Genomic DNA, 26,654 nt, shown 5'->3' on the forward strand with positions numbered 1-26,654 from the left:
CCCGTCCGCGCGTGCGCAGCGGGCTCTGCGCAGGCTGGGTTGGGCTCTCAACCGAGAGTAGTCCCTGCAAGATCGGTGTGCCACAGAAGGCGTTATGAGTGCTTGTGTACACAAACCCCTTTCTGCATTTACAATAATTGGGAAACTATGGTAAATAATTTTTACGGCGTTAAGCGAAGATGCTGTATGGGGCTCCTTTCCCCTGTCTCCTTAACTATATTGTTTGAAAGAGGAAACCTTTGGGCTAAATGTGCCCAAACCCAAATACAATTCATTCATGTATTCACTGAGTGTCTAGTGAGTGTCCCGTGCCTGGCAAGTGTCTGGTGTCGGGTATTCAAGAAAATGAAGTAGACCGGGCCGCTGTTGCCGGAGAGTCTGGCTTGGGAGATAAACACGCAAACCACTGACTACAAAAAAGTCAAGATAGAAATCGTGCTAAGTTATAGCAGGGGAACCAAGGCAGTGGTGGTCAATTAATCATGCTTTGGCACCAGGCGATTTCCAAGAGAGCCTCCCCTCGGTACCTCTTATTTGAGAGAGATTTTTCTTTTTTCCCAGTATACCCTGATTAATATGATTTTTGTCTTGATCTAGTCACCCTGGAAAACAGTGCACTCAGCCAATGTTGCCATCATTTATAGCATTTTTAGAATTATCTTCAGAACTAGCTGAAGGAAACATTCAAAATATGCACTTAACTGAATGGTCGATGGAATGAACAGACTTGCAAAAGGGTTACCCTCACTCCAATCCAAGGTAAGGCTTTTACACTTTTTAGTCAATTCTTTTAATCCTGCTTTAGGAAAAGTTGATTACATGCCATATATACATGACAAAAATTATGGCAGTTGTGTGAGACACATAGTTCTGAGGTCTTTTCAAGAGTGGGAAAAGGTATAAAACCATCTAGCATTCAACAGGATTCTGTTAAGGTGTTTGTTTCCACAATGGTGATGGCCAACGTTTACTTAGAATCCACTGTACGCAGGGTTCAGCTAATCCTCACAACCTTATGAAGGACATAGCATTATCATCCCCCATTCTACAGATGAAGAAATTGAGGTACATGAAATGAAATAACTGGCTAACATCACACAACCAGTAAATGACAGGATTGAGATTTGAATAGTATACTTAGGCTGAAAAACAGGGCTAGGAGTAGTGAGAGGTGAGTCCTACAAGTGCAAGGTCAGACAGATTCTGTCTTCATTTAAAATTGACATTTTGTTTTTGGTGGATATTTTGCGTTAATTTTTATCTTTTTAAATACAGTGTTAAATATTTCATCTTGCTTAGTGAATGTTTGGCTTTCCCTTACATTTTGCGCTGAAGGCAAGTGTCTCACTCTCTTAGTCCCGGCCCCTAGCCTTGGCCCTACCTAGAAGTCATGGGTCTAAGGAGGTTTGTTTTGATGCATGCTTTTTTTTTTCCCCCTATCTCTTTATGCTCCAACCAGAGAGCCTCAGGGGTGTCAGAAGTATTGTTGAAGTCCTTTCTTCTAGAGAACTCACTCTTGCTTGCTCTCTCTTTCCTGAGCCAGTATCACTGAACTTGAGTAAAATAAGTGTTGGTATAAAATGATACATCTCTAGTACCTACCTTATAGAGATATTAGGGAGATTAAATAAAATAATGCATGAAAGCACTTAAGTGCCTGGGACATTTTAAGTTTAGAAAAGAAATAAAAGTTAAGAAAAAGTTATAAAGTAAGAAAAGTTAAGAAAAGAATATTTAGCTTTGTTCTAATTAAGCAATGGCTTTTCAGCAGGGGAATGATCTAATTAAATATGCTCTTCCAGAAGATTAATCTAGCAGTATGAAATTTGTGGAAACGATTTTAAACTATCAGCATCTGAGCAGTGGAAAAATTACGCATTGGCATCTCATTTATCTCAAAATCTCTTATCTGTCAACCTAAAATAGCCAGAAAAAACAAGAAAACCATAAGACTGCCAGGAACCCACTGAAATCCATGAGTTTTCCTTTTAAGCGAACCCCTCAGTCCTCTCAAAATCTAATAAATATGGTTCTCAGAGATCTTGTTGTCTGGGTTCTCAGTCCCTGGCAGATTGGTGCGGGGTGGGAGGGGGTGAGGCGGAATTAAGATATCTGTTTCCTGTTCTTCTCCCAAGCAAGAAGTAACTTTAACAGATGATATTTAAATTTAACAGAGTTAAGAAGAGAAAAAATATTTTTTTAAAAAGTCAAATTGATTAAAAAAATATAACCACCTTGGGGCCAATAACGTAAATAGAGGCAAGAACAGAGAGATATAGTGGAGGCACCAGTATCTCCCAGAGAGTAGGATAATGGGTGATACAGTGGTGAGCCCAGTCTTTGAGAAAAGTTCAAGAAATGTTTTGTGTTCATTTATTCATCATTTATCAATGAACACTCTGCTCTGGACATGTAACCAGGCCCTGAGGGTACCTACTAGATACCTATAGGTCTTTCCTGGATTTTACACTCTAGAAGGACAAATAGGTATTAAGTTAGTATTGTGAGGGGAGCTGACTTAGCCTGGAAGATCAGAGAACGCTTCCTGGAGGAGATGCTGACACCAAAGCTTGAGGACTAAAGGTGAGAGGCAAAATTGGCACGTTGAAGGCTCTAATCTAAAGCAGGAGGGGCTGGAGAGGTTGGCAGGGACAGGAGGGCCATAGTAAGAAAAAAGGACTTAATCTTAACATGAACAAAGAATTTTGAACAAAATAAAAACTGCAAAGTGACATGATCAGGTAAGAATTTTAAGAATCATAACTGTGGTGTTGAAAATGTACTGGAGGTGACCCAAGGAGCTGAAATGGGACCAGGGGGAGTAGAGTTATCAGATAAAATACAGAATAACTTTGCTCTCCTGATCTTCATTCCCACCCCTCACCCCACGAGAGGAGGAATGTACCTGACTGGTGAAGCTGAAAGGAATTGAACCAGTCTGCCAGAGACAAGAGTTCTGATCCACTATCTGCCCAGCATAGGAGTATGTGTGCCAGGACCTGAGCAAGAACCTAGGAACTCGGTCTCATTCAAGAACGAAATATTGGTTGCCCACTTGTCTGCAAACGGAAAACAACATTGTCCAATTAACTTTATCAGTACTAAAGCTAACACTTTGGTCTCTAGCTGTCTGTTTCTTGCACAGCTTTCTCAATTGGTTCAGAATTCAAGAGACAAGGAAGAATGCTTTTATATATTGGACCCTAAAACACCAACCATCCTTGCGTGAGTCTCCTTTGGCTTGGCCTTGATGAAAAATGAACAATAAAAGGAAAGAGTCTTGTACAAAGAGGAACCTCCTGCCCTGGGCCTACAAAACATACGTGTCATATATAAAGATGGTGTACTTAGAAGGCCTTACCTTGAGCTGATAAGAATATTGAACCTAAACAAAGAGCTTTAACTAGCAGATTAAACCAAGTTAAAATAACTCCTGATAAATCTGTATTTAGCTGAGTCCTTGCCTTATTCAAGATTAAAAAAATGAAATGTTTGGGGGTGCCCTGGTGGTTTAGTCGGTTAAGCGTTCAACCTCAGCTCAGATCATGATCTCGTGATTCATGAGTTCAAGCCCCATGTTAGGGTCTGTGCTGACAGCTCAGAGCCTGGAGCCTGCTTCAGATTCTGTCTCCCTCTCTCTCTACCCTTCCCCCACTCATAGCCTGTCTTTCTCCATCCCTCAAAAATGAATAAACGTTAAAAAAAATTTTTTTAACAAAAAAAAGGTAAAATGTTCACATTGCGAAATGCTTTTACTCTATTTTAAGCTTTAGACCTGAAAAACTTGCTTATTCCTAGGAAACATATTTTGATTTTTGCCTCCTTCCTCCTTTCAGGGTACGTAGTACATGTTCATAAAAGATATGCCTGTTGTAAGTGACCTCATCCCTTTCTTTATTTTAAAAAAGAAAGCCAGGGGGCGCCTGGGTGGCGCAGTCAGTTAAGCGTCCACCTTCAGCCAGGTCACGATCTCGCGGTCCAGGAGTTCGAGCCCCGCGTCAGGCTCTGGGCTGATGGCTCAGAGCCTGGAGCCTGTTTCCGATTCTGTGTCTCCCTCTCTCTCTGCTCCTCCCCCGTTCATGCTCTGTCTCTCTCTGTCCCAAAAATAAATAAACGTTGGAAAAAAAAATTTATAAAAAATAAATAAATAAATAAAAATAAAAAATAAAAAAGAAAGCCAGGACAGTTTCTAATTTTTTTTAAAAAATAGAAAATAAATAAAATTATTAAGAAATTTAATTGTTGGGATGCCTGGATAGCTCAGTTAGTTGAATGTCCCACTGATTTCAGCTGAGGTCGTGATCCCAGGATTGTGGCCTTGAGCCCTGCTTTGGGCTTTGTGCTGAGCATGGAGCCGCTTGAGATTCTCTCTCTCTCTCCCTCTCTCCCTCTCCTCCCCTCCCCCTCTCCTGCTCACATGCATGCTGTCTCTCTCTAAAATAAAATTTTTTTTAATTTAAAAAATTTAATTGTTTCTGAATTTCAGGAGCCAAAGCATAATATGGCCCACTATTTATTTTTTATGAATTCAAATACATCCTGTATTTATAAACAAATATACATAATGTTCACATGTGTAACTATACTTCATTCTATTTGCTTGATATTTACTTGTGGGTGTTTTGTGTGTGTGTGTGTGTTTTATCCACAGAATATGGGCATCATAAAGGCGAGAGATTTTTCTAAGTTATTCATAACTATATCCCTACCCATGGCATTGTGCCTTGCTGATTGTAGCCAAGCAAAAAAATTTATCATATGAGTCAACATATTTTGCACTGATAAAAGTACCAAGTATAGAGTTGGCAGCTCTTGACGTTTTGATGAATTGGGGACAGCTGTTTGGCTCAGTTGGGTAGAGCATGTGACTCTTTTTTTTTTTTTTTTTTTTTTTTTTTTGCAACACTTGATCTCTGGGTCTTGAGTTCAAACCCCACATAGAGCTTAAAGTTTTGATGAATTGAATTGAAGGAAACTAGAATGTCATGGAAAACAAGCTTAAATTTTGAGTAGAACTCACTTTTAAAACTATCTGGACCTGGATATTTTTGTTATGGGGGACTTCCAGAAATGTACTCAAATCGTCTAGGTTTTAAAAGCTGTTGTTTGCTGTGATTTACTTTGTTTCATCTTATGTATTCTTTGTATTTTCTCAATTTTTTCCTAATTTTTTTCACTTACTCTTTGGCTCATCCTCTCTTTTTCTGTGGTTTTCTATTTTATTGATTTATGCCTTTATCTTTGTAATATCCTTTCCTCTTATTCTCTGAATTTGCTCCATTGCTCTTTCTCAATTTTAATACTTAACTCAATATTTTTTCAACCTTTATTGTTTTTATTAACGTTTCAAAACTATATACTTCCTTTTAAATGCTAATTTTATTGCATCCCATAAGTGTTGGCATGGAGTGCAGGTGCACATTGGGGTTTGGGGCTCCACTGTGGGTGCTGGGCCTGGACACACAGTGTCCACATCAGGAAAACCAAGACAAAGTGGCTTCAATCCTGGGCCAAGGCACTAACTGTGCTCTCTGGGCATGCACGGCTGGGCAGAACATCACTGGTGTCCTCACATATTCATACCCAATCCATCCATGCAGCAGGTGGAAAAAAAGCAAGAACCCTCTTCATCCTGTAAAATCCCTCCGACACCCTCTGCTGGCAAAGGTTAACATCATAATCACTACAAAGAAATGTCTGAATCCAGTCTGGTATCACAGAGCAGGTGATGAAGGGGTAAATTCAGAGCTGAGAGGCAACAATTGACACTTGGCACATCCCTGAAACCGGGGTTCCAGATGTGATATAGATCCTCCTGATCAGATGAATTCACAGAAGGCTTGAATCTGGGAAGGAAGGGAGGAGAGAGGCAGGGGAAAAGGTACCTATTTTTGCTAGTGAGCTAATGAAGATGTATGATTCTGAAGCCAGCGCTGCTGGAAGTGACTTCCTGCCTCTGCAGAAGATGTCCACCCCTGTTTTTGCTGGCGGAGTCAGCAGCTCCCCATGGCAGCTCAGTTGGGCTGAGGTTTGAGGAGTTCTTCCTACAAATCCAACCTAAAATCTCTTTGTTTATCTCTGGTAATAGTTGATGGGTGAATCAACTGAATCCCTTTCTGTTTAAAATAATGAGGATTTTTTAGTCTACAAATAATCTGACCGAAACAAGGTAAGAGAATGGGCTTTGTATGATATCAACTCTGGAATTACTTGAGGTTTCTTTCCTTGCCCAATACATGATCAATTTTTGCAAAGGTTTTCGGGTTTGCTCAAAAAGAATATACATCCCCTTCCTCCCCTGGCTCCTAATTACTTCCCTGTTTAAATTCTCACAAGCCATCCGTTGAACAATAGGTTCTAAATATTTCCCAGGGTAATATCAAGTGCACCATGATATATTTTGCAGAATCTACCTATTTGCAAAAGGTAAATCTTGCCGTTACATTTGAAAGTTGGATCTATTTTCCTGGTCTCCAAGCCTTTGGGATTTTCTGACGTCCATGATTTTTTTTACTGGTTTTTAGTTTTCTGCTCCCTAGAGTCATGGTAGTGAGCACTTAACATGTAGATTTGATTATCTATAAAGATTGGTTATCTAATACATTGCAATGTTAGCTGATTAATCAGGAAGACTTGCATCTTGCACCGTATGCTTTCTAGAAGAATGTCAGGGGTACTCTGATATCTTGCTACGGTGCTTTGGCAAATGCTCTAAATTTATTATAGATGCTGTAAACAATCTTTTTTTTAATATAAAATTTATTGTCAAATTGGTTTCCATACAACACCCAGTTCTCATCCCAACAGGTGCCCTCCTCAATGTCCATCACCTGCTTTCCCCTCCCTCCCACCCCCCATCAACCCTCAGTTGACTGACCCCCCATCAACCCTCAGAGACTCAGTTTTTAAGAGTCTCTTATGGTTTGCCTCCCTCCCTCTCTAACTTTTTTTTCCCCTTCCCCTCCCCCATGGTCCTCCACCAAGTTTCTCAAGATCCACATAGGAGTGAAAACATATGGTATCTGTCTTCCTCTGTATGACTTATTTCACTTAGCATAACACTCTCCAGTTCCATCCATGTTGCTACAAAAGGCCATATTTCATTCTTTCTCATTGCCAAGTAGTATTCCATTGTATATATAAACCACAATTTCTTTATCCATTCATCAGTTGATGGACATTTAGGCTCTTTCCATGATTTGGCTATTGTTGAAAGTGCTGCTATAAACATTGGGGTACAAGTGTCCCTATGCTTCAACACTCCTGTATCCCTTGGGTAAATTCCTAGCAGTGCTATTGCTGGGTCATAGGGTAGGTCTATTTTTAATTTTTTGAGGAACCTCCACACTGTTTTCCAGAGCGGCTACACCAGTTTGCTTTCCCTCCAACAGTGCGAGAGGGTTCCTATTTCCCCACTTCCTCGCCAGCATCTATAGTCTCCTGATTTGTTCATTTTAGCCACTCTGACTGGCATGAGGTGATATCTCAGTGCGGTTTTGATTTGTATTTCCCTGATGAGGAGTGACGTTGAGCATCTTTTCGTGTGCCTGTTGGCCATCTGGATGTCTTCTTTAGAGAAGTGTCTATTCATGTTTTCTGCCCATTTCTTCACTGGATTATTTGTTTTTCGGGTGTGGAGTTTGGTGAGCTCTTCATAGATTTTGGATACTAGCCCTTTGTCCGATATGTCATTTGCAAATATCTTTTCCCATTCCATTGGTTGCCTTTTAGTTTTGTTGATTGTTTCCTTTGCTGTGCAGAAGCTTTTTATCTTCAGTTCATTTTCACTTTTAATTCCCTTGCCTTTGGAGATGTGTCAAGTAAGAAATTGCTGTGGCTGAGGTCAGAGAGGTTTTTTCCTGCTTTCTCTAAGGTTTTGATGGTTTCCTGTCTCACATTCAGGTCCTTTATCCATTTTGAGTTTATTTTTGTGAATGGTGTAAGAAAGTGGTCTAGTTTCATTCTTCTGCATGTTGCTGTCCAGTTCTCCCAGCACCATTTGTTAAAGAGACTGTCTTTTTTCCATTGGATATTCTTTCCTGCTTTGTCAGAGATTAGTTGGCCATACTTCTGTGGGTCCAGTTCTGGAGTCTCTGTTCTATTCCATTGGTCTATGTGTCTGTTTTTGTGCCAATACCATGCTGTCTTGATGATTATAGCTTTGTAGTAGAGGCTAAAGTCATTGATTGTGATGCCTCCTGCTTTGCCCACCTTCTTCAAAATTACTTTGGCTATTTGGGGCCTTTTGTGGTTCCATATGAATTTTAGGATTGCTTGTTCTAGCTTTGAGAAGAATGCTGGTGCAATTTTGATTGGGATTGCATTGAATGTGTAGATAGCTTTGGGTAGTATTGACATTTTAACAATATTTATTCTTCCAACCCATGAGCACGGAATGTGGTTCCATTTCTTTATATCTTCTTCAATTTCCTTCATAAGCTTTCTATAGTTTTCAGCATACAGATCCTTTACATCTTTGGTTAGACTAATTCCTAGGTATTTTATGCTTCTTGGTGCAATTGTGAATGGGATCAGTTTCTTTATTTGTCTTTCTGTTGCTTCATTATTAGTGTATAAGAATGCAACTGATTTCTGGACATTGATTTTGTATCCTGCAACTTTGCTGAATTCATGTATCAGTTCTAGCAGACTTTTGGTGGAGTCTGTCGGATTTTCCATGTATAATATCATGTCATCTGCAAATAGGGAAAGCTTGACTTCATCTTTGCCAATGTCGATGCCTTTGATTTCCTTTTGTTGTCTGATTGCTGATGCTAGCACTTCCAACACTATGTTAAACAACAGCAGTGAGAGTGGACATCCCTGTCGTGTCCCTGATCTCAGGGGGAAAGCTCTCAATATTTCCCCATTGAGGATGGTATTAGCTGTGGGCTTTTCGTAAATGGTTTTTATGATGTTTAAGTATGTTCCTTCTATCCCGACTTTCTCAAGGGTTTTTATTAAGAAAGGGTGCTGAATTTTGTCAAATGCTTTCTCTGCATCGATTGACAGGATCATATGATTCTTATCTTTTCTTTTATTAATGTGATGTATCACGTTGATTGATTTGCGAATGTTGAACCAGCCCTGCAGCTCAGGAATGAATCCCACTTGATCATGGTGAATAATTCTTTTTATAAGCTGTTGTATTCGATTTGCTAGTATCTTGTTGAGAATATTTGCATCCATATTCATCAAGGATATTGACCTGTAGTTCTGTTTTTTTGCTGGGTCTCTGTCTGGTTTGGGAATCAAAGTAATGCTGGCTTCATAGAATGCATCTGGAGGTTTTCCTTCCCTTTCTATTTTTTGGAACAGCTTGAGAAGGATAGGTATTATCTCTGCTTTAAATGTCTGGTAGAATTCCCCAGGGTGTAAACAATCTTTTAAAATTTTTTTCTAAGTTTATTTATTTATTTTGAGAGAGAGAGCACAAGCAGGGGAGGGTCAGAAAGAGGGAGAGAAAGAATCCCAAGCAGGCTCTGCACCGTCAGTACAAAGCCCGATGTGGGACTTTGAACTCACAAACTGTAAGATCATGACCTGAGCGGAGATCAAGAGTCAGACACTTAACCGGACTGTGCCACCCAGACGCCCCGTCACTGTAAACAATCTTAAAGAAACTCTATGAATCAAAATAACATCAACCAGTATAGTTAAGGGCACCAAATTCTAGAGTTTACTAAAGTCCAGATGTCACAGTAGAAGACTAGTTAACTGATGGCTCTGACACATCAGGCTAAAAGAGTTAGGCAATGGCCATGGTATGAATTTCTAGAGGATACCAAGGTAAAGGATTAAGAATTATTAGGGTTGGAGTAAACAGAGGAAAGCTCAAGGAAAAGAATAGATTTACTTTGGTCTTCTCTCATCAAGTACAAACTAGCTGCAGGTTTCTCTCACTTGCTGCACTGTGAGGTGCACATGAAACAAAACAAATTCTAAAAGCCACAACTGTCAACGTGGACAGTTCCCTTCCTCTCTAGGGCTGATAGGCTCTTTGAGTTCTTTTTTTTTTTTTTTTAATTTTTTTTTTTAACGTTTTATTTATTTTTGAGACAGAGAGAGACAGAGCATGAATGGGGGAGGGGCAGAGAGAGGGGGAGACACAGAATTGGAAGCAGGCTCCAGGCTCTGAGCCATCAGCCCAGAGCCCGACGCGGGGCCCGAACTCACGGACCGCGAGATCGTGACCTGAGCCGAAGTTGGCCGCCCAACCGACTGAGCCACCCAGGCGCCCCAACTCTTTGAGTTCTTAATTTGAAGCAGTGGCATCAAAATTACAATTCAGATAGGGTAGGACTAGTTTTCCTCATGCTTCACATCTCACTTCATATTGATATAGATTCAATAGGTAAAGTCATTCTTTCTGGATTTCTTTTCACTTCATAATGTGCAGATTTGCTAAGTAATTTTAAGAATGTTCCTCTAGTTACAAAACAGATGAACCTAAAGGAAGGGAAGCAAAAACAACATAAACAACAAGGAGGGAGACAAAACGTAAGAGACTCTCTTAAATACAGAGAACAAACAGGGTTGTTGGAAGGGTTATAGGTGGGGGGATGGGCTAAATGGATAAGAGGCATTAAGGAAGACACTTGTTGGGATGAGCACTGGGTGTTGGACATAGGGGATGAATCACTGAAATCATTATTGCATTATATGCTAACTTGGATGTAAGTTAAAAAATAAATTAAAATGATATATATTTTTAAAAAAGAATGTTCCTCTAGTTAAGCTAGAAACGTGCTTTCATGTCAAGACAAATTTATCTCGAAAAGTCATGGTCAAAACTTCTGTGTCTGTTGAGCAACCATGGAATAATGTTTTTGTTTCCATTTCCATTTACTGCCTTAATTATTTTTCCTCAATTTCCTTGAATATTCCCTCTTTAGCTTTTTTAAGAAACCAAATTGATTGTTGTATCATTTATATACCATAAAACCGACCTATTTTAGGTCAACAATGATTTTAGTAAATTTGTAGAGTGATTCAGCCATCACTGTATTGGAGAATTTGAATTTAGAATATTTTCATTATCCTAAAAGTTTTCTTGTACCTGTTTGCAGTTAATTCTCACTCTCACCTTCAGCCATAGGCAAACACCAATCTGCTTTTTATCTCTGTAAATTTGTCTTCTCTAGACATTTCTAGAAAATGGAATGGAATCATACAATATCTATGATATCCAGTCCTTGTGTCCACCTTTTGTCACTTAACATGATGTATTTGAGGTTCATGCATGTTGTAGCATGTACCTCATGTAGTTCATTGATTTTTATTGCTGAATAGTACTCCATTGTATGCTTACCACATTTTGTTTATCCATTCACTGGTTGATGGGCATTTGGATGGTTTCCAGTTTAGGGCTATTGTGTGTAATCCTGCTATGAACAATCAATCACATACATGTCAGTGGGTGGACCTATGTTTTCATCTCTCTTGGGTAAATATGGAGGAATGAAATTACTGGGTTTTATGGTAAGTATAGTTAACTTTTTAAGAAACTGTCAAGCCATTTTCCAAAGTAGCTGTACCATTTTATATTCCCGCCAGCAATGCAGGAGCATTCCAGTTCCTTCTCATCCTTTCCAACACTTGGCACTGTCTGTCATTTTAATTATAATCACTCAGTATAGTTTTGATTTGCATTTCTTTGCATTTCCCTGATGACCAATGATGTTAGCATCTTTTCCCATCATTATAAGCCATTTGTATATTGTCTTTGGTGAAATTTCTATGCAAACTCTTTGCCCATATTTAAATTGGGTTCCTCTTTAACCTTTGAAAACCTGATTTCTATTCTTACTCCTATTAAAAATGCCCTCATGGAAATAATCCAGTAGTGTTTTAAAATTTGTCTTCTCCTTGACCCTATTGCAGTATTCAATAGTGTCTTCATTAACCCTTCTTGAAATGTCATCTTACTTTGGTGTTCAGGACAAATAGGTTTTTTTTTAATTTTTTATTTTTTTAAATTTGCATTCAAATTAGTTAGCATATAGTGCAACAATGATTTCAGGAGTAGTTTCCTTAGTGCCCCTTACCCATTTAGCCCATCCCCCCTCCGACAACCCCTCCAGTAACCCTCAGTTTGTTCTCCCTACTTATGAGTCTCTTATGCTTTGTCCCCCTCCCTGTTTTTATATTATTTTTGTTTCCCTTCCCTTATGTTCATCTGTTTTGTCTCTTAAAGTCCTCATATGAGTGAAGTCATATGATTTTTGCCTTTCTCTGACTAATTTCACTTAGCATAATACTCTCCAGTTCCATCCATGTAGTTGCAAATGGCAAGATTTCATTCTTTTTGATTGCTGAGTAATACTCCATTGTGTGTGTGTGTGTGTGTGTGTGTGTGTGTGTGTGTGTGTGTATATATATACATATATATATATATATATATATATATATATATATATATATATACCACATCTTCTTTATCCATTCATCCATGATGGACATTTGGGCTCTTTCCATACTTTGGCTATTGTTGATAGTGCTGCTATAAACATTGGGATGCATGTGTCCCTTCAAAACAGCACACATGTATCCCTTGGATAAATACCTAGTAGTGCAATTGCTGGGTCGTAGGGTAGTTCTATTTTTAGTTTTTTGAGGAACCTCCATACTGTTTTCCAGAGTGGCTGCACCACCTTGCATTCCCAAGGACAAATACTTTTTTGATTCTTCTATGATAATTGTTTTTTTTGGTTAATAGTCTTCCTCTTGCTCTAACTGGTCCAGTCTGCATGGACTAGACCTATGTCCTCTGCTCTTCTTCTACATTTTATTCCATGGAAAGTTATAATATCTTTAAGGAAATGTCTAAAAGGAAATGAGATATTTAATAATGTCTTTAAGGAAATGGAGTTATCAGAACCTGTGAGGGCTGGAACTGTTGAAGAGGGAGCTGCCTGATAGGAGGTGCAGTAGTAAATTGGAAATGTGGCCACTGTGAGGAGGGATGCAGCCAAGCAGTGAGGGGACAGGAAAGAAACACCCCAAACTTTATCTATTTCCATCCTTTGATCTTATACTAGGGCCTCCCATTGGTTGAAGCCAGAGATTAGGAGAAGCTTGGTAAAGCCATCTATGGGGTCAGCAAAGGGTATGGGAAGTGACTCCAGGAGCAAATGGAGAATAGGTGACATAATGTCTTGTTGTTCCTTCATATTCAGAGTCTAAAACAGATGACATCATCTTAGTGCCTAAATCATCTCCCTGTTTTAAATTCTGTGCCCGTTAGGGGTGCCATTACCCTCTTGGTTTCCCAGGCTGGAACCTCAGAAAACACTACAATGCTCAATCAATCTCTTCTGCTCATAAATTCTGTATCCCTTATTTGGCATTAATCACCTCACTGGTTTGAACCAGACTGTTGTTAAGATCTATAAGTGTGAGGTTGCATGGTTTTATGGTACTCAACGTTGCGTCATGATTTCATTGAAATTCTCAAGTATGTATTTGTGTCTTGAACAAGACTATAAGCATTTTTTCGGGCAGGGTCTGTTCCTGATACTTCTTCAAATTCTCTCTGGGCTCTATTAGGTTCTATTCTATTAGGTTCTGTTCTGTTAGTTTAGAGACTCAGCAAAGGTTTGTAAAACGAATGAATGAATGATTCAGACATGGTCCTAAAATTTGTCTAAATCACTTGTCCAAATTATAGATTTTGACAACAAAGAGTCAGCATGTTTCACCACTAAGTGGCATCATCCTCAATGATAATTTCCAAAATGGCCCCATTCCAGGGAGCACATCAGTAAGGCTTCAATGATCATAGTAGCAAGAGTATGATAAGAACAGAACCTGCTGATAAAGCTATTCTCTTTCTGGTGAAAAATTACCAATGGATTACTGTCTGTGCAGATAAATTGCTAAAAAAATATGGCTAAGAATAAAACGTGTTTGCTTTGCTTTTCTATGAATTGTAAATTGTTTTTGTTTTAATTAGAGTTCAGTTTTCTTATCATGAAAAGTGTTATATTCTTAGTATAGAATAGGCCAAAGAAGACAAAATCTCTTATAGCTCTTCCTGTTGTTTTTGTTTCTCTGTAAACGTTTCACCTTCCTTTTTTCTTTTGCAAATTGACCTTTACTTTTTATTGTTCCAAAATAATTCATGCTTACAAAAATAAAAACAATAGAAGTGTATATAGTAAAAAGTTAAAGACTTTGTTCCCTTGAAGGTCCTGCTGCCACTCCCAAGGGGTAACCATTGTTAACATAGTGATACATATTCTTCCAGACTATTTTTTTTTTTCAGATTTAATTTTTTTTTTAAGTTTCAGCACGTTTTATTAAAATTCAGTGTAAATAATATTTCCTACCTGGTCCCTCTCACTCCACCCCTCCCCTTAAATGAATCGCAAAGAAGTAATCATTTGTTACCAGTTTGCTATGGATTCTGGTTGTCAACACTTAGGCATTTGGAAATATGTGAGGACATTTGTGGTTGTCATAGTGATTAGGAAGCTCTGTGGCCCGTGGGGGACAAAGTGCTCAGATGTTAACAACTGTGGAATGCCTAGGAGGGTCCCACAAGATAAAACACTTTGTTCCACTTGGAATGTCACAAACATTTCTGCTCAGAAACCCTAAAGATCTCTTCCCTACTGAATATAAACACACACACACACACACACACACACACACACACACTCACAGAGCCTTTTTTTCATTCAAAAGAAAAGCTAAACGAATTCGACAGTAAACACTCAAGTACCTACCACCTAGATTCTACTCTTGACGTGTTGCCTTCACTCTTTTTCCCACAAATCTATTCAAATATGTGCCAATGACTATGCCAATTCCTATTCAACTATCCATTTTTTTTATGTATTTCAAAATAGGTTGCAAAGATCAGTATACATCATCCCTAAACATTTCACCATTAAGTTGTCTTTTATCTTTTTAATTGAAGTTTGGTTGACACACTATGTTACATTAGTAAATTGCCTTTTAAAAATCTTCTTATACATGGTGATCTACAGCTTGCTCTATAAATCTATCATCAATCATTCAATAACTCAATATTTTTATTGAGGGTTTACTATGTGTCAGATACTATGCTAGGCCCTGGGGTTACACTGATGAGTAAAACAAATACAGTCCCTGAATCATGGAGCTTACTCTAATAGAGATTTTGAAACTTTCTCCATAATAGTAGTAATAATAATAATTAGTAGTAGTATAACAATATTATAGCAATGTATAACAACATTATAACAACAAAATAATTATCATTATTTTAACAATATAATAAAATTTTGTATTTGTTGTGTACACTATATTCTTGACATTGCTCTAAGTATTTTTTTTTTTTTTTTTGAGAGAGAGAGAGAGAGAGAGAGAGAGAGAAAATGAGCTGGAGAGAGGGTCAGGGGGCGAGAGGGAGAGAGAGAATCATTTATTTTTATATATTTTTTATTATTTATTTATTTATTTTTAATTATTTTTTTTCAACGTTTATTTATTTTTGGGACAGAGAGAGACAGAGCATGAACGGGGGAGGGGCAGAGAGAGAGGGAGACACAGAATCGGAAACAGGCTCCAGGCTCTGAGCCATCAGCCCAGAGCCTGACGCAGGGCTCGAACTCCTGGACTGCGAGATCGTGACCTGGCTGAAGTCGGACGCCTAACCGACTGCGCCACCCAGGCGCCCCTATTATTTATTTTTGAGAGAGAGAGAGAGAGAGAGAAAAAAAAAAACAACAGAGTACCAGGGGGGAGGGGCAGAGAGACAGGGAGACACAGAATCTGAAGCAGGGTCCAGGCTCTGAGCTGTCAGCACAGAGCCCAACATGGGGCTTGAACCCATGAACCACAAGATCATGATCTGAGCCAAAGTTAAACACCTACCTGACTGAGCCACCCATGTGCCCCAAAGAGAAGGAGAGAGAATCTTAAGCAGGTTCCACACTCGATGCAGACCCCCATATGGGACTCAGTCTCACAATCGTGAGATTGTGACCTGAGCCAAAATCAAGGATCAGACACTCAACCAACTTAGTCACCCAGGTACCCCTAAGTATTTTAAATATATTAACTAATTTAACCCTATAAAGTAGAACAGTTATAATCTTCACTTTGCAGATGATGAGACTGAGACACAGAAAGTAAGTAACTTGGCCAGGATCACAAAGCTAGGAAATAACAGAGCTGGAGTATAAACCCAGACAGCCTAGCTCCAGAGTCCACAGGCTGTACCACTACACCACTGCCTCTCCCATATTATCACCATGTTAATAGTATATGATCTACCCTATTCTTTTTTCACAGGTGCATAATATTCCTCAGAATTAATTTCATGCAATGTATTTAATGAATCCCTTACTTTGAAAATAATTTTTCACTGTCATATTTAATGACACAGCAAATATACATGTTCTTAAATTCTTGTGTATGCACATATTTTGGTTAAATATGTAATAGAAGTAGACTTGCTGAGTCAAAGGTATGCACATTTTAATTTATTTTATTTTATTTTATTTTATTTTATTTATTTATTTATTTATTTTTTAACAGAGAGAGTGTGAGCAGGGGAGAGGGGCAGAGGGGAGAGAGAATCTTAAGCAGGCTCCGTGCTCAGCATGGATCCCAAAGCAGGGCTGGATCCAATGACCCCGGGATGATGACCTGAGCCAAAATCAAGAGTAGGTCTCTCAAATGACTGAGCCACCTGGGCACCCCTACACATTTTAATTCTAATAGATATTGGATAACTGCCTTCAAAAAATGTTACACCAATCAGGTGGCATTTGAGACACCTCACTAGTGTTTTAATTTTACTTCTGTAATTACCATGCAGATGGAGCAAATTTCTCCCCTCTGGTGCCTAGACTATGAAATATTTATGAGCGTAGTGTTTTCATAGACTTCCAAACTCCCTTCAATCACTAAATGTTAGTCTATAACTTTACTATGTGTGATGCTTTTGAATGAAGCCAATTGTAAGGGTGTCTTCCTTCCTTCCTTCCTTCCTCCCTCCCTCCCTCCCTTCCTTCCTTCCTTTTTTCTTTTTGGTCAGGCCTATTGAAATAAAATTTACATACAATGTAACTAACCCTTTTAAAATGTACAGTTCCATGAATTTTGATAAAATGTACATTTTTATAACCATCACCACAATCATGGTAGAGGATTATTCCATCACCCAAAAAAGTTCCCTCATGCCCCTTTGAGGTCATTTCCTACTTTTACCCCCAGCCTGTAGACGTCATTGATCTGTTTTTTGTATCTGTAGTTTTACCTTTTCTAGGATGCCGTATAAATGAACTCATCTGGTATATAGCTTTTTGTGTCTTTTTGTACTTACATTCATGTTGTTTCATCTCTCAGTAGTTATTTCATGTTTACTTCTGAGTGGTTTTCCATCGTGTGGTTTGTACCATGGATCAGTTCACCAACTGAACATTTCAGTTGTTTCTGGTTTATTGCCATTATAAATGAAGCTGTTGTGGGCATTCTTGGATAGATCTTTGTGTGGACGTATTCACTTTCCCTTGCATAAGTACAAAAGAATGGGATGACTGGGTCATATAATAAGTGTATGTTGAACTTTCTGTGATATTGCCAAACTGTTTTCCAAAGTGTCTCTAACTGCATTCCAGTTGACAGTTCCTTCAGAGTTCCAGTTCCTTCAGAGTTTCACCAGCAGTTGGTAATCTACTGGATATGTGCTAATGTCCCATTGTGGTTTCCATTTGCATTTCCTTATAGAGTAATGATGTTGAGCATCTTTTCACGTGCCACCTGTATATTTTCTTTAGGAAAGTGTTCAAATCCTTTGGCCATTTTAAAATTGTTTTTTTACTATTGTGTTTTGAGAGTTCTTTTTATATTGTGGATACAAGTGCTTTATCATATATGTGTTTTACAAATATTACCTTCTAGTCTGTGCCTTGTTTTTTCATTTCTTAACAGTGTTTTACACAAAGGAAAAGGCTTTGGTGAAGGCCAATTGATCAATTCTTTCCTCTTGTGGTTCATATTTTTGGTCTGTCTTGAGAAACTTTTGCCTAACCCAGATTTCTCAACCTTAGCACTATTAGCATTTGGTGATGGATAATTCTATTGTATGTGAGGGATCCCTTGTGTATTGTACAGTGTTTGCCAACATTCCTGGTTTCTACTCATTAGATCCTAGTAGCAATACCCCATCTAAAGTTGTATTTGCCAAAAATGTATCTAGACACTGCCAGGTGTCCCCTGGGGCCAAAATCACCCCTGGTTAAGAACCACTGGTCACTTCCAAGATCATAAATATTTTCCTTCGACACTTCTAGAAATTTTTTTAGGTTTAGCTCTTATATTTAAGTCTATGATCAATTCTAAGTTAATTTTTGTATATGGTGTGAAGCACAGTAGTTTTTTTCTTTTTCTTTTCTTTCTTTTCTTTCTTTCTTTCTTTCTTTCTTTCTTTTTTTTTTTTTTTTTTTTTTTGGTATATCATTATAGCACATTTTGCAGAAAAGACTTTGCTTTGTCCACTGAATTGACACCTTTTCAAAAATCAGCTGACTTTTATTTGTGGGTCTATTTTTGTTTTCAATTAGCAATAATCACGCCTCAGATAAACCTCATTGGCTACCATACTGCCACTGTGCAAAGCCTGTGGGCCTATTTTTGGATTCTCTCTTCCATTCCATCAAACTTCATGTCTTTTCTGACACAGATACCATACTCTATGTGAAATCTTGAAATTAGATAATTTGAGTCTTCTAATTTTGTTTTCTTTTAAAAAAATGTGTTGACCATTTGGATCTTTTGATTTTCCATAAAATGTTAAGTTTTATGGAAACTTGATTTCTACATAAAAAGGGTCTTTGGGATTTGGGTTGAGATTACATTAAATCATTAGGTCAATTTAGAGAGAATTACACCTTGGTACTAGTGAATCTTTCAATTTGTGCACATGAGACTTTTCTCCAGTTATATAGACTTCTTTTGTTTTGAATTAAATGCTGTACATGTTTTATAGTTTTCATCTTCTCCATTCTTTTTTCAATCTCAGATCTTTCTTCTGTACTCATTGTTCTTTCTGAAATACATTCTTTCGATGTTGCTTTGGTGAGAAAGTCTAGTGGTGATAAAGATTCTCAGTTTATCTGAAAATTCTCAATTTATCTCAAAAGAGTTTTCTGTAAAAACTTTGGAGCTATCCTTCCACACTCACCTAGTTTCCTCTGTTACTGTTTAGAAATCAGTAGTTAAGGTGGGTAATCTGTTTTTTCTGTCTGGCTGCTTTTAATTTTTTCTTTTTCTGTCTTTTTTGGTGTTCTGCAGTTCCAATGCTGGCTGTTGACATTTTTAAGGCATTTAGTATTCCCATGCAGAACCCTGGAATGTTCTTCCTTGTATTTATTTCTCTTCTTTAAAGAATTAGTTATCTTGAAATTTTATACAAATCTACCACCAAAACCACCCTTGTTATTGAGTCAGCTATTCCCTTATATGAAGTGTTACCTTCTCTTAGGCACCACATTGGTCTCCTCCAGGAAATCTAAACCCAATTAAAACCCTGTTTTGACATATGACACATTATATAACATCAAAGAAATCTAGATTCTAAGAAGAAATATTTGTAAGTTATATATGTTAAATGTGTGCTCTACCTGTTAAATTAAAGCCTAAAAAAAAAAAAAAAACAAAAAAAACAACACAGGAAACCATCCTATGATAATGCTTCAGATCTCCAAATATCAGTGTCAACTCCACCCCTGCGTTTGATAGCCCTCGAATACCTTTTGGAATTCCTCTTTCTCCAGTACACAGCCACCATGGTGGATGGCCATATGTCCCCTTGAGGAAGGACTGGGAGAATCATTATAGAATGCTCCTGTGGTGTGGTTTCAGGGTTCCTCCTCCTGGTGACCTGGCCACCTCTTCAGTCAACCAGGACCAGATCTGATAACTGACTCAGGCTCAAGAACTGGGCAAAAGATCATGACTTCCTAGTGGATGACCACCTTCATTTTGTCAAACACAGTTTCTTGACAGTATATATCTAGCATTAAGCACAGGGATTGACACATAGTAAGCCCTCAAAACATATTTGGTATATGAATGAATGATGTTTTGGTTTTCCTAGATATAAAAGTTTAGGGTGGTATACATACCTCAGTGAATCAATTGATTACTGAAACTTTTACCTTTCATTAAGTATCCTATTTGACTTACAGGGAGAAGATAGAGAACTCCTCAAGAGAAGAGTCTCTGGAATCAATCAGTGTAGATTTGATAACGCATCCCCTCTTACTATCCCTGAGCCTCATTCTCTCATCTGTAAAATAGGTATAATAATAGCCTCTCTGACCCATAATAGTAGGTCCCTTTCATTCATAATTGATCTAAACATTTGCACTAGTCTCCACCCCACTTGGTTGGAGGGAGAAGGGAAGCAGTAAAATGGGATGCCACAAGAGTTAAACTTGCCAAGTAAAGTTATCTTAGTGTGTGCTGTTTAAACTGTCTCTTGCTGGGTAAATATTCAATAATCTAATCTGTAACTCTACATCAAAGCCATTTCCTCCTTCCTCCCCTTCTTACTTTTCAGGGTGTCTGAGTTCAATGGGAAAAGCCGTGTACCCTCTTAGCGGGAAGAAAAAGTCCTTATGTCCCAAAGTGGATCTTTCTGTAGGCTTTGAAATGTTTGTTGGTCTTAGAGACCCTCCTCAAATTAGTATCCTAGATATCAATCAATGTCTGTGGAGACCCTGGGGACATTTGCTGTTGGAATGTGCAGAATTTAGACTATTGGCCTGTACTCCTGGTTGGACTGGGCCCAGTGATCCACAAAGGCTGACTTGGCCCTACCTTAGAGAACTCAGGCATTTTCTCTGTCAGACCTGTGGCAGAGGTTGCCAAGTCACTTCTTGCTCCTACACCTCTTTCCTCGTGGTGGCCTCAAGGCAGGTTACCACTCAATTACCTTCCACTTCTAAAAGTATATGAAGGAGGGGGGATTTGGTTCCGTCCAAGCCATCGAGGGAGGCTCCTTCTGTCTCGTCAACTATCGTTGCGTCCCTGTGTTGCAGGATCTTTTACCATAATACCTGGGATCCGTTGTCTCACTGCTTTGAAGAATGAAGAGATGGACACAAATGAGCAACAGGCAAGAGTTTATTAGAGTATAAGATTAGAAAGGAAGAATAGTAGGAAAGCTTTCTTTCCGGAGAGGGGACATTCAAAAGTGAATGCCCATGCTATAATAGGCAAGGGTATTATAAGGGGTTTTATAAGGGGTATTATAAGGGTTTTATAAGGTTTTGGTTAGCCCTCCCCTCGCCCCTGTTCCCTCTCAGGTCCCACCCTTATTGGCCTAATAGCTCTAGGTTCTGGGAGATCCACTTCTGATTGGCTCAATTCCATTGTGTGAGGGGTGGCCTAAGGCCATACTCAGGTCTTTTTGTCAAATTCCTGAGGGAAACCTGTAGGGGAGTAGGTGGGATTCGTTACATTCTTAAGAGGAAACTTAAGCCTGAGGGGGTTTGCTGTGGTCAGACACGGATGTCCAATATATGTGTTTTTCCCTACCCAGGGACCTCAGGTCCTATCCTTTCCTTCTCTGCCTATTTTATCCTATTTTTTTCCCCAGTCATATGAGGGGTGGTCCATGGCCATATAATTCCTTGCGGGTCATATGTTTTATGGCCTACTACTTATTTTTAGTTAGGTCTTTTGTCAAATTCCTGAAGGATGCCTAAAGGGGAGTAGGTGGTGTCTGTTACATTCTTAAGAGGAACGTTACCCCTGAGGGGGGGTTGCTGTTGTCAGACATTCCCAGCCTTGTTCCAAAATATGTGTTTTTCCTCACCCAGGGACCTCAGAGCCTAGTCTTTCTGTCTCTGCCTATTTCATCCTATCTTTTTCTATCATACCTGCAGCCACTCTGAGTAGGCCTAGGGACACTCTTGAGTGGTGTTTTCTCCTTTAAAAAAAGCCAGGACACCTTTGCATTTGGTTTATCTCCTCACTACAAACCATGGTTTCCCCTTTGTTAAAGAACAGAAATTCAACTGAGTAAATTTGAAGATCTAATTAGCCTTATTTAGTGATTCATGAATGGGAAAGCATCACATCTAGCAAGTAGGGGGGAGTCCAAGGAGCCATACAAAATAGAAGGTTTTTATAGGAAGGAGGGTGGGACAAGAATGTTATTAGCAGGAGAAAGGATTGTTGCAGGTAAGGTCACGGTCCATTAGGGAGAAAGGGCAGGAGTCTTACTAGGTAGATTACCTCATTATTCCTTTGGGGAATGGAAAGAGTTCATGTGACAAATTACCTCATTGGTGTTATCAGAAAATACCTGACTGATTAGTTAAGACTTTTATTTCTGGGAGAGGTTGAAACTACTAGAAGTTTAGGTAGTAAGCCCCTGTTTGGAGACTTAGCCTAAGTGACACCATTTTGGGCCTGTAATTTTCTTTTTAACACCTTTTTTTTTTTTTAAGTTTATTTATTTATTTTTGGTGGGGAGGGGCAGAGAGGGAAAGAGAATTCCCAGCAGACTCTGGGATAACTAACAGCGCTTGGTGCGGGGCTCGATCTCACGAACTATATCATGAACCATGAGATCATGACCTTGATCGATGGGATTTTGGGATGTTCGTGGGGGTTTGGAGCTGACAGCCAAGAAAGAATTCTTTAAGACGTCTTTGGTGCAAAAGGTGATTTTATTAAGGCACAGGGACAGGACCCATGGGCAGGAAGAGCTGCACTGGGGTTGTGCAGAGTGACTGCTTATACACTGTGGAGTTGGGAGAGGTAAAGTCAAGAGAAAGTTTCTTAAAGAGATTTTCCTATGCTAAAGAGGATTTACAGTTTACTGGAGGCCTAGGTATTGTCAAGCTAAGGTTGTTTTTCCCTCTAGCAAAGCATTATTAAGATAATAGGGAGTTCCTGGAGATAGGCTATTGATAAGATTGCCTTTTTCTTGTAATTTACTAAGATATTTGTAAACTGATGGAAACTCATCAGTTTAACTATTTGTTTTCTGTCCTTTCCTTTGTCCTTGGGTAGCCAGGAGTGTCCAAGAATATCACACATATCCCACCTGGCAGAGGTGGTGGTGAGGGGAGGGTTGGCTTGTGCTTTGCTCTTAGCTTGCCTTATGCTCCCTCATCAACCTGAGCCAAAATCAAGAGTCAGATGCTTACCTGACTGAACCTTCCAGATGCCCCTTTTTAACACTTTTCTAATCAACTACAACACATTGAAGTTTCAGCAGGGAGCTTGGGCTGTGTGCCAAGCAAGGGTCTTGATGTCTAATCTCTTCTCCCACATCTTCCACAACCTGTACCAGTAGACAACAGGTGGCTTCCCAAGAGTACCCTTCTTCCTGAAGAGCATCAGAGTATGCCACTGCATATGGAGTATTTTGAGCTAAAGGCTATTGAGAAACAGCAGATAGAGGAAAAACTCCAAAATAGAATATAAATTTTCCTTTTGTAAAGGACAGCTACATTTATAAAGGAAATTTCCATTTGTAAAAGGAAGCAAGACAGAGGAATACTTCACAACTCTTACCAACCTGCAAGCACTCAGTAAATCTGCATAGCAAATCTTACTAAACAATCTTCCCTACCCATACTTTACCAGGTCACCTTCTTATAACTTGCATTTTCCTTACCTCCTCTAATCCAAAAGGCTCAAACCCTGTTTCCTTTGTTTAGCCTAAAATGGCATATAATCCAAAATTCCAAGTACCACTTTGATTTGTTTATCTGTGAGTGTCCCCATATGTCTGTTCAATGCACATATTAATAAACTTGTTTGCTTTTCTCTTATTAATCTGTCTTTTGTTAGTCTCATGTTCAAGGCCCCAGCCAGAGAACCTAAAATATGTAGAGGAAAAACTATTTTTTCCTCTCTTATATTCCTTAATCTAAAGCTAGTTCCTTTCCCTTTCTCTGAGACAATAAAACAGTCCAAGCTTGAGGCACCTGGATGGCTCAGTTGGTTAAATGTTTGACTCTTGATTCTGCTCAGGTCATGATCTCACAGTTTTGTAAGTTGGAGCCTTGCATGGCTCTGCACTGACAGCCTGGAGCCTACTTGAAATTCTCCCTCTTTCTCTACCCCACCCCCTGTAAGTGTTAAATTGTAGTGTTGGGCTAACCTGTAGCCTTAAGAAATAACAGCTTTGTTTTAACACTGTAGATTAAGAGATAACAGCCTTGTCCTATCAATCAAGGGAACAAAAGTTCAAGGAAAATCAACTGGATTAGTGTTTGATTGGATTGGGGCAAGGGCATGTCTGAACTGTTTCCACCCCCATCTGGGAACTATTTCTTTGTTTGTTCCCAGGTGATGATAAGACGATGTGGTCGGCTATAAGAACTCTGTACCCGGCTGTTCGTGACCGCATTCTGGTCAAGAGTGTCCGTCCCGATCGGTTGGCCTTGCCTCTCATTGCAATAAACTTTTTTGTGACTGTCACTGATGCCCGTAGCATTCTGTTTTAGGAGTCGTGTGGATGCAACACTCCCACTTGCACTCTCTCTGTCTCTCTCAAAATAAATAAATTTATGAATAAAGAAAGAAAGAAAGAAAGAAAGAAAGAAAGAAAGAAAGAAAACAGTCCAAGCCTTGAAGTTAAGAATGTTTGTAAGAGAAGGAAACAGATTACAGAGAAAAGAACTATTTGGGGGAGGTATTTCTACAATACTAAACCAGTTACATCATCCTTTAACTAGAAAATTTGAGTGTTCTCCCACCTCACCCCTGCCCATCTTTTTTTAAATTAACTATAGAAAATGAAGAAGCTATACAATTTTATACAGCTGAGGTATAATATTTAAAATTTTAACCATAAACATTAGAGCTCAATATTAGGATGATAATGGTGATAATGACAAATAACAATGATGGAGTTGAGGAAAAACACAGAAAACTGGATTTGGCAGGAACCAAAGTTCAAGATAGCAGGCAGTGAGTGAGTGATCATGGGTAGGGGGTTGGTATGAGTTGAGCCCATAAATACGGGTGTTAGGAATAAGCCCATCAACCCAATCAAAGGAGGGATGCAAAGACTCAGAGCACAGTGAAGTGAGGCTTTAAGCAACATTCTTGCAAAAACAGGTGTCTGATGGACAAGCATACTCGGGGCAGTTACAGCAGACAATTTATCTCCTAGCATGGAAGCCCCTTCCCTGGTTCCTCATTGGCTGAGTACTACAGAGGTTACAGCCTTGTCCGGATATCGCCTATGCCCACATAAGGTAAAAAGTAGTCTGATTGGAACAAATGTACGTTCCCTGAGGTGACACAAAGACTTTCAGTCCCTTCTCCCTTTGTTCTTTAGCTCAAGCTCATTGCAAAGCCTGCAAAAATAAGCCTGCGAAACAGAGACAGGAAGAATAATCAGGAAGTGAATTGTCTAAGGTTTTGGGACTCCATTGTGTGTCGGGGGGGGGGGGGCGGGGTTCTTACATATTTCCAATAGGTTGTAAACCTATTGTTAATTAGACAGCAAAGCTTTTATTTGGCATTTCTGAAAATGATTCATCTCCTTTACTTCTCACAATAGGCAGGGAAGGGGACACGTGGGATGTGCTCTTCTAGGCACTCCAGTGCTATCAGGGCTTTTCTGTTCTGGTGTTTGGAATGTTCTGGTCATTGCAAAATGTCTTCATCAGTGTCTCAAGGAAAGGCATTAAGAAATAAACACAATGCTTGGGTGGCCTGGGTGGTTCAGTCGGTTAGGCATCTGATTTCGGCTCAGGTCATGATCTCGCAGTTTGTGAGTTCAAGCCCTGCATCGGGCTCTGTGCTGACATCTCAGAGCCTGGAACCTGCTTTGGATTCTGTGTCTCCGTCTCTCTCTTCCCCTCCCCTGCTTGTGCCCTCTCTCTCAAAAAGAAATAAACATTAAACAAATTTTTTTTTAAATAATAAAAATTAAAAACAAAAGCACAATGGGTTAAAGTTAGAGCATGAGTCAGCAGCAGTCTTGTCTATTTCTGGTTTTAACTATTGGGGTCTATAATTGAGCAAGAGGTCTTGTTGACATTCCCTTTTCCTGTTCTCTCTCCTTTTCCATGACCTTGTTTCATCACTTACTTCCTGAACTAGGAAATCTTCAAGTTGTCTCTCCCTTGGATACGATTCCATCCTAACCCATAAATATGAGCGTTTCCCCGTTATGTATTTATGTACTTCTGTACCTATCATCTTAGAATAGAATTCTGAACCTACTGCCTTTACTCCTCAGTCCAATGCAATCCAACTTTTATTTGTACCACTGTGCTGAAATATTTTTTAATAAAGATTGTCAATGACTTCGTATCTTTCCAAACCAATCTTTCCTCTTCTCATGCTGGATTTCACTACAGCATATACTCCCTTGATGATCTCACATATTTTAGTGGTGTACCACCTCCTGTCCACTGATGCCTCCCAAGTCAATCTCCAACTAGCTATCAGTTGTCTTCACCTAGGTATCCTACAAGCATCTTATTCATTAAACTGTTGTATATCTAAAACCGAACTCGTAATCCTCCATATTTCTTGTGTTCCCTGGCTTAGTTAAGGGTTAATATGCCCTGGGCCTCTGCAGGAGGAGACCAACCCCGTCTCCTCTTCAGTTCTTCTTATTCCATTCATCCAATTGTTCACCAAATCCCTTTTCTCCATCCACAATCCACTGCCTT

At 39.2% G+C, this 26,654-nt stretch overlaps 1 pseudogene; it reads right to left on the reverse strand.

Moving 5' to 3' along the window:
- Positions 1 to 18,492: 18,492 nt before the first annotated feature.
- On the reverse strand, positions 18,493 to 18,614 carry LOC123592242 (annotated as a pseudogene).
- Positions 18,615 to 26,654: the final 8,040 nt, after the last annotated feature.

The sequence above is a fragment of the Leopardus geoffroyi genome, chromosome B4 (genome assembly GCF_018350155.1).
Source record: "Leopardus geoffroyi isolate Oge1 chromosome B4, O.geoffroyi_Oge1_pat1.0, whole genome shotgun sequence".
Lineage (NCBI taxonomy): Eukaryota > Metazoa > Chordata > Mammalia > Carnivora > Felidae > Leopardus > Leopardus geoffroyi.